The following is a 17,502-nucleotide window of genomic DNA, read 5'->3' on the forward strand; positions in this document are numbered from 1 at the left end:
CAAGCATGCAAAGAGTATATGAGCAGCGGAAAGTAAAGGATGCAACTTGCAAGAATGTAAAGGGAAGGGTTTGGAGAGTGCAAACGCAATAGGAGACATGGATGTTTTTGTCGTGGTTCCGATAGGTGGTGCTATCGTACATCCACGTTGATGGAGACTTCAACCCACGAAGGGTAACGACTGCGCGAGTCCACGGAGGGCTCCACCCACGAAGGGTCCACGAAGAAGCAACCTTGTCTATCCCACCATGGCTGTCGCCCACGAAGGACTTGCCTCACTAGGGGTAGATCTTCATGAAGTAGGCGAACTCCTTGCCCTTACAAACTCCTTGGTTCAACTCCACAATCTTGTCGGAGGCTCCCAAGTGACACCTAGCCAATCTAGGAGACACCACTCTCCAAGAAGTAACAAATGGTGTGTTGATGATGAACTCCTTGCTCTTGTGCTTCAAATGATAGTCTCCCCAACACTCAACTCTCTCTCACATGATTTGGATTTGGTGGAAAGAAGATTTGAGTGGAAAGCAACTTGGGGAAGGCTAGAGATCAAGATTCATATGGTAGGAATGGAATATCTTGGTCTCAACACAAGTGTAGGTGGTTCTCTCTCAGGAAATGTATGTTGGAAGTGTAGGCATGCTCTGATGGCTCTCTCCATGAATGAAGAGTGGGTGGAGGGGTATATATAGCCTCCACACAAAATCTAACCGTTACACACAACTTACCAATCTTGGTGGGACCGAATTGAGAAACTCGGTCGGACCGATTTAGCAAATCATGTGACCGTTAGGATTTTTGGTGGGACCGACATGCAACTTGGTAGGACTGATATGATTAGGGTTAGGGCATAACGTAATCTCGGTGAGACCGATTACACAAACTCGGTGGGACTGATTTTGGTAATGGACACACAGAGGGTTGGTCAGGCAAACTCGGTGGGACCGATTCGCTCATCTCGGTAAGACCGAAATGTTATGAAAAGGAAACAATGAGTTTGCATTGTAATCTCGGTGGGACCGATTCGCTCATCTCGCTAAGACCAAAATGTTACGAACGGAAACAGAGATATTACAACCCCATCTCGGTGAGACCGAGATCCCTATCGGTGAGACCAATTTTGCCTAGGGTTTGTGGCAGTGGCTATGACATCTGAACTCGGTGGTGCCCGATAGGAAGAATTAGTGGTGCCAAGTTTGACTTTTGGTTTAGGTCATATGTGAATATGAGAAAGTAGTTGAGGGATTTTGGAGCATATCACTAAGCATTTTGAGCAAGAAAGCCATTAAGCAACACCTCATCCCTCCTTGATAGTATTGGCTTCTCCTATAGACTCAATGTGATCTTGGATCACTAAAATAGAAAATGTAGAGTCTTGTGATTTGAGCTTGAGCCAATCCTTTTTCCTTAGTATTTTGAGGGATCCACTTTTCTCATCCATGCCATGCCAATCATTGAGCTTTCCTGAAATATTTATCTTGAATTAGCATTAGCTCAATGAGATATATGTTGTTAGGAATTACCAAAACCACCCAGGCATAGTTGCACTTTCAATCTCCCCCTTTTTGGTAATTGATGACAACTAATAGATCAAAGCTTCGACAAATGATAATAAGATTGAAAAACATTGTCGCTTTGAGAAGTATGTGAAAAGTAAGAGCTCCCCCTAAATTTGTGCATTATTTAAAATTTGCTTTGGACTGCAAATGCACAATGAGTTAGGATCATGGGTTACTCTTCCATGTCACATACATCTTGGTGGAGAGCTCAAAATGATAATAATTAAATCCATGAACTCATCACCAAGCAAAGTGAATGATCATATAAGGATATAAAAGGATTATGTCATCCAACAAGCATTAAGGTAGCATATGATCAATCACATGATCATCCAAGTATCTCACAAAAGGCATAGAGTATTAAGCAACAAGCAAATAACGAAGTTCAACCGCCAAAAAGACAAGAGAGAACAAAAGCAACACTCTCTCTCGAAGCCTATGATCTATTCACTTTCTCCCCCTTTGGCAACAAGTTACCAAAAGGTTCATAAAAAATGCATACTGCTAATCGACTCTCTGGCTTGGTCTTCATGGGATGGTGTAGAGATGGCTCCTTGGACGAAGATTTCTGTTGATGTAGCTGGAGCAGGTGGAGAGGGTGCTGGAGCTGGATGCACTGAAGCTGTAGCTAGTGCAGATGATGTAGCTCTAGTGTCTGCCATAGGCACTGCAGCAGATCTCTGTCCTTTGGGCACTCTAGCAAATGCATCAGTAGTTGACTTGCCCTTCTTCTCCTCCACATCCTCCTGAAGTTGCTCAACTGCAGTCTGGATCTCAGTCACTTTAACATCAAGAGCATAGAACTTCTGCTCTATGATTCTCTCCAAGCTCTCCTGGTTTTGAGTCAGGGTGGCCAAGCCCTTCTCAATCCTCAGAGTGGAGGCAATCAAGTAGCCAAGCTGATCTTGTTTGCTCTTCAAGAAAATTTGAGATGCCTCTTCAACAGTTGGCTTCTTAGCAGCCTTCTCAGCCCTTGCCTTCTCCTTCTTCTCTTGTGCTTGCACAGAAGATGGTTCGTTCTCATCCATCACTCAGTGTTGTCCTCAAAATCAGGGTAGATGGGCAGGTGTTCCTTGTCCAAGAGATATGTGCCAGTGCCCATCTTGGAGTTTATAAGCTCCTAAATATGTGGGGCATACCCACAACTCCTCTTCTGATCAGCAGCAGTCCTTTTGATTGTTTCCACAATCAGGTTCATGACTTTGAACTTCTGAGGCACATCAAATATGTGAAGCAAATTAATTGCATGGCCTCTGATCATCTTGTTATCACCTGACTTGGGTAACAAAGTATGCCTTAGTATCCAGTTGATAGTGGGCAGTCCTGACAACAGATAGTGTACAGATCCAAACTTGTGTGTCTCAAGTGCAGCGCCTGGAATCTCCTTGTACATGTGGGCCATGGAGTTGTGATCTTTCTTTTTCTTGGCATAGACATACAAGTCATCCTCATTCTCCTTTGGAGCATTGATCAATTCAGACCATTCCTCAACAGTTGACTGGTACTTGGTACCCTCAGACATCCAGACTATCCTCCCATCTGGGTAGAAATGAGCTGTGGAGTAGAACTGCATAATGAGCTCATCATTCCACTTTGTGAGCTTCTGCCCAACAAAGTCTACTACTCCACAAGACTTGAAACTGTCATAGACTCCTGGATAATGATCTTCATTCTTCCTGATGTACTCCCAATCAACCCATCTCATGTCACAGACAATGGGCTTCTTATCAAGCAGCACTGTCTCATAGAAATCCTGCTGTTCTTTAGTATGGAACATGTAGTCCATAGCAGTCCTTCTCCTGACTGCTTGGGGGTTAGTCAATCTCCACTGTCTCAGACCTGCATCCTTCCTGAGCTTCATATCCTCTACAACTGGATGAGCATCATTATGGTCTGGGATCTTGGGCTTCAGCTTTCTCAAGACAAGTGAGTATTCATCTTCTTCATCAGCAGCTTCAGGCACTGGAACCTTGTTCTTCTCTGCAGCTGGAATATTCCTGGTGTTCCTCTTGGGTGCAGACTTGGGTTTTGGAGCAGCAACTTTGGGAGCATCTTTGGGCTTAGATGGAGCATCCCCTGACCTTATAGCATCTCCCATCAACTTCTGAGCTTTGGGTGCTGGTGCAGCAACCTCATCCTCTTCATCTTCAGAGTCTCTCCTCATAGAGGGTTTGCCAAGAACCTTGGCAGTAGTGGTTCTGACTCTCTTCTTCTTCTTTTCTTGGCAAAAAGCTTCATCTTCAGACTCAATGGTGAACTTCATGGTTTCACCAGTAGCAACCATCCTAGGTTTGGAAGTGGGAATTCTCCTTGCAGGTGCCTTCTTCTGCATCCCTGGCTTAGTGGTAGCAGCTGTGCCATATTCCTTCTTCAGAACTTTCTTCTTTGAGGTGGCTTCATGAAAGTGCAACTATCCCTAGGTGGTTTTGGTAATTCATAACAACATATAGCTCATTGAGCTAATGCTATTCCAAGACTATTATTTTAGGAAAGCTCAATGAATGGCATGGCATGGATGATGAAAGTGGATCCCTCAGAATACTAAGGACAAAGGATTGGCTCAAGCTTAAAAGCTCAAGACTCTTCATTTTATATTTTAGTGATCCAAGATCACATTGAATCTATAGGAAAAGCCAATACTATCAAGGAGGGATGAGGTGTTGCTTAATGAGCCTCTTGCTTCATGTGCTTAGTGATATGCTCCAAAACCCTCAGCTACTTTCCCACATCCACAAATGACCTAAACCCAAAGCCAAAATCGGTCACAATGATTCTTTCTATCCGGCGCCACCGATTCCAAAAGTCATAGCCACTGCCACAAACCCTAAGCAAATCAGTCTTACCGATAGGGATCTCGGTCTCACCAAGATGGGATTGTAATCTCTCTGTTTCCCTTCGTAACGTTTCGGTCTAACCAAAGTGAGCGATCGGTCCCACCGAGATTGCAATGTAAACTCTCTATTTCCTTTTTGTAACATTTCAGTCTCACCGAAAAGAGCAAATCGGTCCCACCGAGTTTAGGTGACCAACTCTCTGGAAAGCTTATTACCAAATCGGTCTCACCGAGTTTGTGTAATCGGTCTTACCGAGATTACGTTATGCCCTAACCCTAACCGAATCGGTCTCACCGAGATGCATGCCAGTCCCACCGAAAATCACTAACGGTCACTAGGTTTACTAAATCGGTCCGACCGAGTCTGTTCGGTCCCACCGAGTTTGGTAAATTGTGTGTAACGGTTTTTGTGTGGAGGCTATATATACCCCTCCACCTCCTCTTCATTCGTGCTGAGAGCCATCAGAACAAACCTACACTTCCAACATACCATTTCTGAGAGAGAATCACCTACTCTTGTGTTGAGGCCAAGATATTCCATTCCTACCATATGAATCTTGATCTCTAGCCTTCCCCAAGTTGCTTTCCACTCAAATCTTCTTTCCACCAGATCCAAAACCTATGAGAGAGAGTTGAGTGTTTGGGAGACTATCATTTGAAGCACAAGAGCAAGGAGTTCATCATCAACGCACCATTTGTTACTTCTTGGGGAGTGGTGTCTCCTAGATTGGCTAGGTGTCACTTGGGAGCCTCCGACAAGATTGTGAAGTTGAACCAAGGAGTTTGTAAGGGCAAGGAGATCGCCTACTTCGTGAAGATCTACCGCTAGTGAGGCAAGTCCTTCGTGGGCGACGGCCATGGTGGGATAGACAAGGTTGCTTCTTCGTATACCCTTCGTGGGTGGAGCCCTCCGTGGACTTGCGCAACTGTTACCCTTCATGGGTTGAAGTCTCCATCAACGTGGATGTACGATAGCACCACCTATCGGAACCACGCCAAAAACATCTGTGTCTCCAATTGCGTTTGAATCCTCCAAACCCTTCCCTTTACTTTCTTGCAAGTTGCATGCTTTAATTTCCGCTGCCTATATACTCTTTGCATGCTTGCTTGAATGTTGTGATGATTGCTTGACTTGTCTTAAAGTAGCTAAAATCTGCCAAACTCTAAAATTGGGAAAAGGTTAAGTTTTTATTGGTCAAGTAGTCTAATCACCCCCCCTCTAGACATACTTCAAGGTCCTACAAGTGGTATCAGAGCTTTGGTCTCCATTTGCTTTGATTTCCATAGCTTTTGGTGGTCATAGCCTTGGTTTCACAACCTAGGAGGGTATGGCGTCTAGCAAGGGAAATTATCACCGTAGAGGTCCTTACTTTGATGGTACTAATTTTGCTAGTTGGAAGCATAAGATGAACATGCATATTCTTGGACATAACCCCGCCGTTTGGGCAATTATTTGTATTGGCTTGCAAGGTGAATTCTTTGATGGGAGAGAACCAAACCATGAAGCGAATACAGAAGAATTGAAGATGCTGCAATACAACGCTCAAGCTTGCGATATCATCTTCAACGGGTTGTGCCCCGAAGAATTCAACAAAATCAGCCGTCTTGAGAATGCAAAGGAAATTTGGGATACTTTGATTGATATGCATGAAGGTACCGAGTCCGTCAAGGAATCCAAGTTGGATGTGCTCCAAAGTCAGCTTGACAAGTTCAAAATGAAGGATGGTGAAGGTGTCGCTGAAATGTACTCTAGGCTTGCACTTATCACAAATGAGATTGCCGGCTTAGGGAGTGAAGAGATGACCGACAAATTCATCATCAAGAAGATCCTAACACTAGATGTAAAGTTTGATACTGTGTGCACATTGATTCAAATGATGCCAAATTACAAAGATCTCAAGCCAACGGAAGTCATTGGAAGAATTGTTGCTCATGAGATGTCACTCAAGGATAAGGAGGAACTTCAGAACAAGTCAAGTGGTGCTTACAAAGCCTCAAGTGAAGCCCCCACATCATCAAGTGAGAAGCAAACCTTCAATGAAGAACTGAGCTTAATGGTGAAGAACTTCAACAAATTCTACAAGAGTAGAAGCAAAGAAAGAAGCTCCAAGTCAAGGTCTTACAATGACAAAAGATCTTCTAGTTAAGAGTGCAATTGCTACAATTGTGGGAGACCCGGACACTATTGCAATGAGTGTACGACACCCTACAAAAGAAGAGAAGATTCTCCAAGAAGAAGAAGCAAAAGAGAAGAATCACCACCAAGAGAGGGAGGAGTAGAGATGATCGTTATGAACGAAGACCCTCACGGAGAAGCAAGGATTCGGAAAGGAAGGACAAGTCATCAAGGAGCTACACAAAACGAATACATCAAGCTCATGTTGGTGAATGGGTATCCGGCTCCGACTCCGACAATCACTCCGAGAGAAGCTATCACTCCGACTCCGAATATACTCAAGATGAAGGTGTTGCCGGTCTAGCACTTGTGTCAACCAACTCCTATGACATATTTGATTCACCAAATGAAGGAATTGGAAGATGCTTCATGGCCAAAGGTCCAAAGGTAACACATCCCGAGTATGTTGATTTCAATAGTGATGAAGATGACTTGCTTGTGGATGATGATGTACTTGTTGACAACTCTAGTGATGAATACTATGATGAAACGTCAATTAATCATGCTAATCAAGAAAAAACAAATGACAATGATAAGGAGAAGATTGAGATTCTAACTAAAGAACTAAACACTCTTAAGTTGGCTCATGAAACTATCTTCGAAGATCATCGAGAACTTTTAAGGGCTCATGAGAAGTTACGCTTTGAAAATCTCAATCTTGAGCAAGAGCATGAGTTCTTAAAAGCAATCAATGATGATCTCCGCAAGAAAAGTTCTTCTTACATTGACAAGCGTTTACTCTTATCTACTTACATGCCTCAAGTCAAGTCTAGTAACAAGTACAAGAAAGATACTTCCTCTAGTAGTAACAATAATAATGTCAAATCCAATATTGTTGCTTCTAGTAGTTCTCTTGATTCCACTAATGATTCTCTCAGCCAAGTTACACTTGAGCAAGAAAATAGCTTATTGAAGGGAATTATAGAGAAAGGTGTTTACAAGAGCCTTGCCGAGAGTAAGCAATCCGAGGAAATTGTACGCAAGCAAGGAAGGCACCGGAAGAATCAAGGTGTTGGTGTTGAACGAAAGTTTAATGCCAATGGAGTTGAGTGGGAAGAAGATCAATACCCCAAGACGAAGTTTGTTCCTCAACAAGAGAAGTATGATCCTACTTCCTTCAAGGGAACACAAGCTCAAGATGATCTTCCACCACAAGACCACAAGAACAAAGGCAAGGACAAGCTTCAAGTAGAGATTGATGCATTTGAAGAAGCACCTAAAGCCTCGTTCAAGTGGGTTCCCAAGACTGCATCAAGTTCTACTTCATCAAGTACAACTACAACTCCAAGGATTCCCATCAAGATGATGTGGATCCCGAAGAAGAAGAACTAGAGAGTTCTTGAGGGTGACTCCGCCAACATTCTTCACTCATATCATTATGGCAAAAACAAGTGCAATCAACTTCCACATCTTGCACTAGTTCAAGGAGTCACAAACCCTCATGTTGGTAAGGCAAGGGACAAGGTAACCTAATGTTTTCATGGACATCATCTTGTGTGTGTGCATCACTCTATGTCTACGGATATTCTTGTTTGTTCCTTGTGGGACTAACCCATGTAGGTAAGTTGAAAGTGCAACTCACTCCAAAGGATTGCTCCAAATGATCTACATCAACATTGAGCATCCACATCTTCAACACCTAAATGAAGTCATCATCGACAAAACCCAAGGTTAGTTCATCCCTCTAAGGGGGGATCTCACATCTAGGGGGAGCTTAACTCTAAGAATTGAGTCAAAGCAACTCTAATGGTGTGAACATATCAATGCATTATGTAGAAGTGGTAACCCCACTTGAGCTTAAACGATGAGTATGACCTATGATCAAATGTTCTCATTTGACTCCTAAGTCAATATACTCATATATAGATGACCTAGTCATCGCCAATTGTTTGATAGATGCTAGAATTGGTTGTGCATGCTTTGCCACATATTTCATTTGCCATCTTATTGTGTGAGCATGTTGGTGCATATTTTACTCATTCAAGGACATCCACTTGTTGTTTTGATTGTTTGGTTTATTTTCTTTTGCCAAGTGGATGGACAAGAATACCTAAGAACCTTCTTTAGCTATCTATGCTTTTCTCATCTCAAACTCTGTTCATGCTACATCACAAAATTTGATCAAGTCAGATTCGAACCACTCTGTGTGAGGAGCACTCGGAGTCCCCGATTCGTCATAGACTTAAACTTCCAAAACCTCTTTGTGACTCTCGGTCTGACCGATTCCTCCATTTCGGTCCTACCGAGATCATTAAGTTGATCTGAGTTTTCAATCTCGGTGCAACCGATTTGAACTTTTCAGTCACACCGATTTGCTGTAACTGTACACAGTTATGCATCTCGGTGCCACCGAGTTGTTCCACTCGGTCACACCGACAGGGTCGGGCTATATATAGTCACGGGCAAAATTTTGGAAATTTCTCCGAAACCCCTTTGCCCGCGCAATAGCTCGCTCTGCCATCGAAGGTCTCCGGATCGTCTCCTCGTTGCCAGCAGCCTCCTGTAGCTGGTCTCTGCCGCCGTCAACGGATTTCGCCCCCGCCATTGCCGCTGTAGCGAGTCCACCACCAAGTTAGGGTATGGACTCAATCTTTGTGCTATCCACGTCTGATTCCTAGAACATTGTATTCTTATGAATATTGCCACGATTGAAACAATCCTATCCAGCCAAAGTAGTCCGTAGAGTAGATGAGATTCAATTTTTTAGGGTTAGGTTTCCGCCGACACCATCTCAACTCAGTCTCACCAATTTGGCTTATGCCATTGCACAAGTGACTCTCGGTCTGACCGAGAATTACTAATCGGTGCGACCGATTTTAGGATTCTGTGAAACCCTAGCAGTCTCGGTGCCACCGGACTGTGACTCGGTTCAACCGAGATCATCAGTTTAGGTTCCAAAACTGCTTCAGTATCACCGAGTTTGAAAAGCGGTTGATCCAAAATGCTTTCTGTGGAAAACTAAAACTGAATTTTGAATCATTCTTTGCAAAAATCTCTGCATTTTGTGATGTTCATCCATTCTATCTCATCTATAACTCTTCACAGGGTCAGCAGTTAGTTTTTTGCAGCATGTCAGACCAGAGTGACATCCAGAACAGGTCTGAAGAGCAGATTGACATGAGCAAGGGCACTAGTCCCTCAAGCTCTACAGATGAAGGGAGCAGAAGCACTCCTAGCAACCTGCCCAAGGCTTCTACCAGGCAAAGGAGGAAGAGAACTTCAGACTCAGAGGATGAGGACTATAAAGCTGAAGAAGATGAGGCTACTTCCAAGAAAGTGGTGCTCAAGAAGGAATATGGCTCTGCACATAGCACAAAGCCTGGTCTGAAAAAGAAAGTTCCTGCCAAGAGGACACCAATGCCCAAGGCCAGAAAGTCCACTCAAGTGCCAGCACAGACTGAACCCAAAGAGGCACCTGAGAAGAAAGTCACTTCTTCCAAACTCAAGAAAGTCCCCACTGGAGAGACAATGAAGTTCACAATTGAATCAGAGGATGAAGGTGCTCAGGACAAGAAGAAGAAGAGAGCTAGAACCACAACTGCCCAGGTTCTTGGAAAGCCCTCTATGAGGAGAGACTCTGAAGAGGAAGAGGTTGCTGCACCAGCACCTAAGGCACCTAAGCTTATGGGTGATGCAATCAGATCAGGGGCTGCAACATCTAAGCCCAAGGAAGCACCCAAAGCTGCCTCCAAGGCCAAGCAACTGCCAAAGAGGAATACTAGGAGTATTCTAGCTGCTGAGAAGAACAAGGCCCCAGTGCCAAATGTTGCTGAAGAAGAAGATGAAGAAGGTCAAGTCCTAAGGAAGCTCAAGCCCAAGATACCAGACCACAATGATGCCCATCCTGTGGCTGAGGACATGAGGATCAGGAAGGATTCAGGGCTGAGGATGTGGAGGTTGGAAGATCCATATGCTTCAAGGAGAAGGACTGTTGTTGACTACATGTTCCATACAAAGGAACAACAGGACTTCTATGAGACAATTCTGTTGGATAAGAAGCCCATAGTGTGTGACATGAGGTGGGTCGACTGGACCTACATCAAGGACAATGAAGAGCATTATCCTGGAGTGCAAGACAGCTTTGTTGCTTGTGGAGTTGCTGATTTTGTTGGACAAAAGTTCACCCACTGGAATGATGAACTTATCCTGCAATTCTACTCAACATCACACTTTTACCCAGATGGAAGAATTGTTTGGATGTCTGAAGGTACAAGGTACCAATCAACTGTTGAAGAATGGGCAAGTCTGATAAATGCCCCAAAGGAAAATGAGGATGACCTGGATATCTATGCAAAGAAGAAGATGGATCATCCATTCCATGGATCACAATTCCAAGATCCCAGACAAGGTAGTTGAGACTCACAAATTTGGATCAGTTCACTTTCTGCTGTCAGGGCTGCCAACAATCACTTGGATTCCGAGGCACACTTTGTTGCCCAAGTCTGGTGACCATAATATGATCAGAGGGCATGCCATCAACATGTTGCATGTGTTTGATGTGCCACAAAAGTTTAAAGTCATGAGCCTCATGATTGAAACCATTAAGAGGACTGCAACAGATCAGAAGAGGAGCTGTGGATATGCACCTCAGATTCAGGAATTAATCAACTCAAAGATGGGCACAGGGAAATATCAGTTGGATAAGGAACACTTTCCACTTTATCTAGACTTTGAGGACAATGAGGTTGTCATGAATGAGAATGATCCACAATCAGTTCAAGCTCAAGAGAAGAAGGAGAAGGCAAAGAAGGAGAAGGCTGCCAGGATGCCAACTCAAGAGGAGGCATCTGAATATTTCTTGAAGAACAAGCAGGAGCAGCTTGGTTACTTGATAGCATCAACACTGAGGATTGAGAAGGGACTGGCCACCCTCACTCAGAATCAGGAGAGCTTGGAGAGAATCATGGAACTCAAATTCCATGACCTTGATGTCAAAGTAACTAAGATACAGTCAGTTGTGGAGCAGCTGCAAGATGATATGCAGGAGAGGCAGGGCAAGACTACCAAAAATGTGTTTGCCAAAGTGCCTAGAGCCCAGAGGTCAGTTGCAGTGCCTGTGACAGACACTAGAGCAACATCTTCAGCACCAGCTACAACCCCTTCAGCTCCTGTGCAACCAGCTCCAGCATCCACTCCAGCACCCTCTACTTCAACTGAAGCCTTCGTTCTTGGAGTTATCCGGACACCAACACCTAAAGATCAAGCCTGAGAGTCGATCTAGCACTATGCATTTTCTATGAACTTTTTGGTAACTTGTTGCCAAAGGGGGAGAAAAATGTATAGATCATAGGCTTTGAGAGAGAGAGTGTTGCTTTTGTTCTCTCTTGCTTTATTTGGTGGTTAAACTTGTTTGCTTTTGATCGTTTGAGATACTGTGCTTGTGAGACATTGATAATCATGTGTTTGATCATAAGCTACACTTATGCATGTTTGATGATATTATCCTATCTATCTTATGTGATCATTCAGTTTGCTTGGTGATGAGTGCATGTATTCAATGTTTATTATTTGAGCGCTCCACCAAGATGTATGTGACATGGAAGAGTAACCCATGAGCCTAATTCATTGTGCATTTGCAGTCCAAAGCAAATCTTAAACTATGCACAAATTTAGGGGGAGCTCTTGCTTATCACATACTTCTCAAAGCGACGATGTTGTTAAATCTTATTATCATTTGTCGAAGCTTTGATCTATATGTTGTCATCAATTACCAAAAAGGGGGAGATTGAAAGTGCAACTATCCCTAGGTGGTTTTGGTAATTCATAACAACATATAGCTCATTGAGCTAATGCTATTCCAAGACTATTATTTCAGGAAAGCTCAATGAATGGCATGGCATGGATGATGAAAGTGGATCCCTCAAAATACTAAGGACAAAGGATTGGCTCAAGCTCAAAAGCTCAAGACTCTTCATTTTATATTTTAGTGATCCAAGATCACATTGAGTCTATAGGAAAAGCCAATACTATCAAGGAGGGATGAGGTGTTGCTTAATGAGCCTCTTGCTTCATGTGCTTAGTGATATGCTCCAAAACCCTCAGCTACTTTCCCACATCCACAAATGACCTAAACCCAAAGCCAAAATCGGTCACACCGATTCTTTCTATCCGGCGCCACCGATTCCAAAAGTTATAGCCACTGCCACAAACCCTAAGCAAATCGGTCTTACCGATAGGGATCTTGGTCTCACCGAGATGGGATTGTAATCTCTCTGTTTCCCTTCGTAACGTTTCGGTCTAACCAAAGTGAGCGATCGGTCCCACCGAGATTGCAATGTAAACTCTCTATTTCCTTTTTGTAACATTTCGGTCTCACCGAAAAGAGCAAATCGGTCCCACCAAATTTACCTGACCAACTCTCTGGAAAGCTTATTACCAAATCGGTCTCACCGAGTTTGTGTAATCGGTCTTACCGAGATTACGTTATGCCTTAACCCTAACCGAATCAGTCTCACCGAGATGCATGTCAGTCCCACTGAAAATCACTAACGGTCACTAGGTTTACTAAATCGGTCCGACCGAGTCTGTTGAATCGGTCCCACCGAGTTTGGTAAATTGTGTGTAACGGTTTTTGTGTGGAGGCTATATATACCCCTCCACCTCCTCTTCATTCGTGGTGAGAGCCATCAGAACAAACCTACACTTACAACATACCATTTCTGAGAGAGAACCTCTTACTCATGTGTTGAGGCCAAGATATTCCATTCCTACCATATGAATCTTGATCTCTAGCCTTCCCCAAGTTACTTTCCACTCAAATCTTCTTTCCACCAGATCCAAAACCTATGAGAGAGAGTTGAGTGTTGGGGAGACTATCATTTGAAGCACAAGAGCAAGGAGTTCATCATCAACGCACCATTTGTTACTTCTTGGAGAGTGGTGTCTCCTAGATTGGCTAGGTGTCACTTGGGAGCCTCCGACAAGATTGTGGAGTTGAACCAAGGAGTTTGTAAGGGCAAGGAGATCGCCTACTTCGTGAAGATCTACCGCTAGTGAGGCAAGTCCTTCGTGGGCGACGACCATGGTGGGATAGACAAGGTTGCTTATTCGTGGACCCTTCGTGGGTGGAGCCCTCCGTGGACTCGCGCAACCGTTACCCTTCGTGGGTTGAACTCTCCATCAACGTGGATGTACGATAGCACCACCTATCGGAACCACGCCAAAAACATCCGTGTCTCCAATTGCGTTTGAATCCTCTAAACCCTTCTCTTTACTTTCTTGCAAGTTGCATGCTTTAATTTCTGCTGCCTATATACTCTTTGCATGCTTGCTTGAATGTTGTGATGATTGCTTGACTTGTCCTAAAGTAGCTAAAATCTGCCAAACTCTAAAATTGGGAAAATGTTAAGTTTTTATTGGTCAAGTAGTCTAATCACCCCCCTCTAGACTTACTTCAAGGTCCTACACTTCATCCTCAACAGCCACATAGTCCTCATCCTCAGAATCTGAGGTCTTCTTCTTTCTGGCCCTGGTGGCTGCCTTTGGCAAGTTGCTGGGTGTGCTCCTGCTGCCATCATCATAGCTGCTAGAGGGACTAGTGCCCTCACTCATCTGAACCTGCTCCTCAGACTTGTTCTGACTGTCACTCTGATATGACATGGTGCAAACTCTGACAGCAGACCCTGTGAATAGATATATGAGGTAGAGTAGATGAGCATCACAAAGTACAGAGGTTTTTGCAAAAAAATTGAGTCAAAAAACTTAGTTTTAGTTTTCCACAGAAAGCATTTCGGAGCTACCAATTTGTAAACTCGGTGATACCGAAGCAGCTTTTGGAACCTAAACTGGTGAACTCGGTCAGACCGAGTCACAGTTCGGTGGCACCGAGTCTGCTGGGGTTTCACAAAGTCCTGAACTCGATCACACCGATTTGCAATTCTCGGTCAAACCGAGAATCACATGTGCACTGGCCTAAGCCAAATCGGTGGGACCGATTTCCACAACTCGGTCGGTCCGAGATGAGTTCGGCGGAAACCTAACCCTAAATTTTCAATCCAAAACTAATCTACAGAGTGTTTTCACTGGATAGGAAGATCTCAATCGTGGCAAGATACATGGCAATGCAATGTGCTAGGAATCGAAGTGAGGAATAGCACAAAGATTCAAATCCATACCCTAATGCGGCGATGGACTTGCTATGGCGGCAACGGTGGAGTAGAATCTCGTTGACGGCGGTGGAGACCAGCGGCGGGAGGTCGCTGGCGACGAGGAGGATGATCCGGAGACCCGAGGAGGTAGAGCAGGCATTGCGCGGGCGAAGAGGTTCGATTTTTTTTCCAAATTTTGGCCCGGGGGTATATATAGCCTGACCCTGTCGGTGTGACTGAGTGGAACAACTCGATGGCACCGAGATGCATAACTGCAAGCAGTTACTGCAACTCAGTGTGACCGAAAAGTTCAAATCAGTTGCACCGAGATTGAAAACCTAGATCAACTTAGTGATCTTGGTGTGACCAAAATGGATGAATCAGTCAGTCCGAAATGCACAAAGAGGTTTTGGAAGTTTAAGTCTATGACAAATCGGGGACTCCAAGTGCTCCTCACACAGAGTGGTTCGAATCTGACTTGATCAAACTTTGTGATGTAGCATGATTAGAGTTTGAGACAAGAAAAGCATAGATAGCTAGAGAAGGTTCCTAGGCATTCTTGTCCATCCACTTGGCAAAAGAAAATAACCCAAACAATCAAAACTACAAGTGGATGCCCTCGAATGAGTAAAATATGCAACCAACATGCTCACACAATAAAATGACAAATGAAATATGTGGCAAAGCATGCACAACCATTCTAGCATCTATCAAGCAATTGGCGATGAGTAGGTCATCTATATATGTGTATATTGACTTAGGAGTCAAATGAGAACATTTGATCATAGGTCATACTCATCGTTTAAGCACAAGTGGGGTTACCACTTTTACATAAAGCATTGTTGTGTTCACACCATTAGAGTTGCTTTAGCTCAATTCTTAGAGTAAAGCTCCCCCTAGATGTGAGATCCCCCCTAAGAGGGATGAATTAACCTTGGGTTTTGTCGATGATGACTTCATGTAGGTGTTGAAGATGTGGATGCTCAATGTTGGTGTAGATCATTTGGAGCAATCCATTGGAGTGAGTTGCACTTTCAATACCTACATGGGTTAGTCCCACAAGGAACAAACAAGGGTATCCATAGACATAGAGTGATGCACACACAAGATGATGTCCATGAAAGCATTAGGTTACCTTGTCCCTTGTCTTACCAACAAGAGGGTTTGTGACTCCTTGAACTAGTGCAAGATGTGGAAGTTGATTTCACTTGTCCTTGCCAAAATGATATGAGTGAAATATGTTGGCGGAGTCACCCTCAAGAACTCTCTAGTTCTTCTTCTTCGGGATCCACATCATCTTGATGGGAATCCTTGGAGTTGTAGTTGTACTCGATGAAGTAGAACTTCACGTAGTCTTGGGAACCCACTTGACCAAGGCCTTAGGAGCTTCTTCAAATGCCTCAATCTCCTCTTGAAGCTTGTCCTTGCCTTTTTGCTTATGGTCTTGTGGTGGAAGATCATCTTGAGCTTGTGTCCCTTTGAAGGAAGTAGGATCATACTTCTCTTGTTGAGAGACAAACTTCGTCTTGGGGTATTGATCTTCTTCCCACTCAACTCCATTGGCATTGAACTTTCGTTCAAAACCAACACCTTGGTTCTTCCGGTGCCTTCCTTGCTTGCGTACAATTTCCTCGAATTTCTTACTCCCAGCAAGGCTCTTGTAAACACCTTTCTCTATAATTCCCTTCAATAAGCTATTTTCTTGCTCAAGTGTAACTTGGCTAAGAGAATCATTAGTGGAATCAAGAGAACTACTAGAAGCAACAACATTGGATTTAGCATGATGATTGTTACTACTAGAGGAAGAATCCTTCTTGTTCTTGTTACTAGACTTGACTTGAGGCATGTAAGTAGATAAGAGTAAACGCTTGGCAATGTAAGAAGAACTTTTCTTGCGAAGATCATCATTGATTGCCTTTAAGAACTCATGCTCTTGCTCAAGGTTGAGCTTTTCGAACCATAACTTTTCATGAGTCCTTAAAAGTTCTCGATGATCTCCTAAGATAGTTTCATGAGCTAATTTAAGAGTGTTTAGTTCTTTAGTTAGGTGCTCAATCTTATCCTTATCATTGTCATTGTTTTATCTTGATTAGCATGATTAATTGACGTTTCATCATAGTAGTCATCACTAGAGTTGTCAACAAGTAAATCATCATCACCTAACAAGTCATCTTCATCACTATTGAAATCAACATGCTCGAGGTGTGATACCTTTGGGCCTTTAGCCATGAAGCATCTTCCAAGTCCTTCATTTGGTGAATCAAATATGTCGTAGGAGTTGGTTGACACAAGTGCTAGACCGGCAACACCTTCATCTTGAGTATATTCAGAGTCGGAGTGATAGCTTCTCTCAGAGTGATGTCGGAGTCGAAGCCGGATACCCATTCACCAACATGAGCTTGATGTCTTCGTTTTGTGTAGCTCCTTGATGACTTGTCCTTCCTTTCTGAATCCTTGCTTCTCCGGGATGTTCTTCGTTCATAACGATCATCTCTACTCCTTCGTTCATAACGATCATCTCTACTCCTTCGTTCATAACGACCATGGACTATCTCATACCAGCATGGTGCATAAAAGAAAAGTGAAAACTAAACACAAAAGATGCTCCAAGATTTACACATATCACATGAACGAAATGAAGACGAAAACATACCGATACTTGTTGAAGAAAGATGGGATGCCTTCCGGGGCATTCCCAATCTTAGATGCTTGAGTCTCCTTGAATATTTACTTGGGGTGCCTTGGGCATCCCCAAGCTTGAGCTCTTGCCTCTCCTCCTTCTTCTCATATTGAGACCTCCTCAATCTTTGATCACTTTATCCACACAAAACTCAACAGAAACCTCGTGAGA

Source organism: Triticum dicoccoides, chromosome 5B, assembly GCF_002162155.2.
Source record: "Triticum dicoccoides isolate Atlit2015 ecotype Zavitan chromosome 5B, WEW_v2.0, whole genome shotgun sequence".
Taxonomy (NCBI): Eukaryota; Viridiplantae; Streptophyta; class Magnoliopsida; order Poales; family Poaceae; genus Triticum; species Triticum dicoccoides.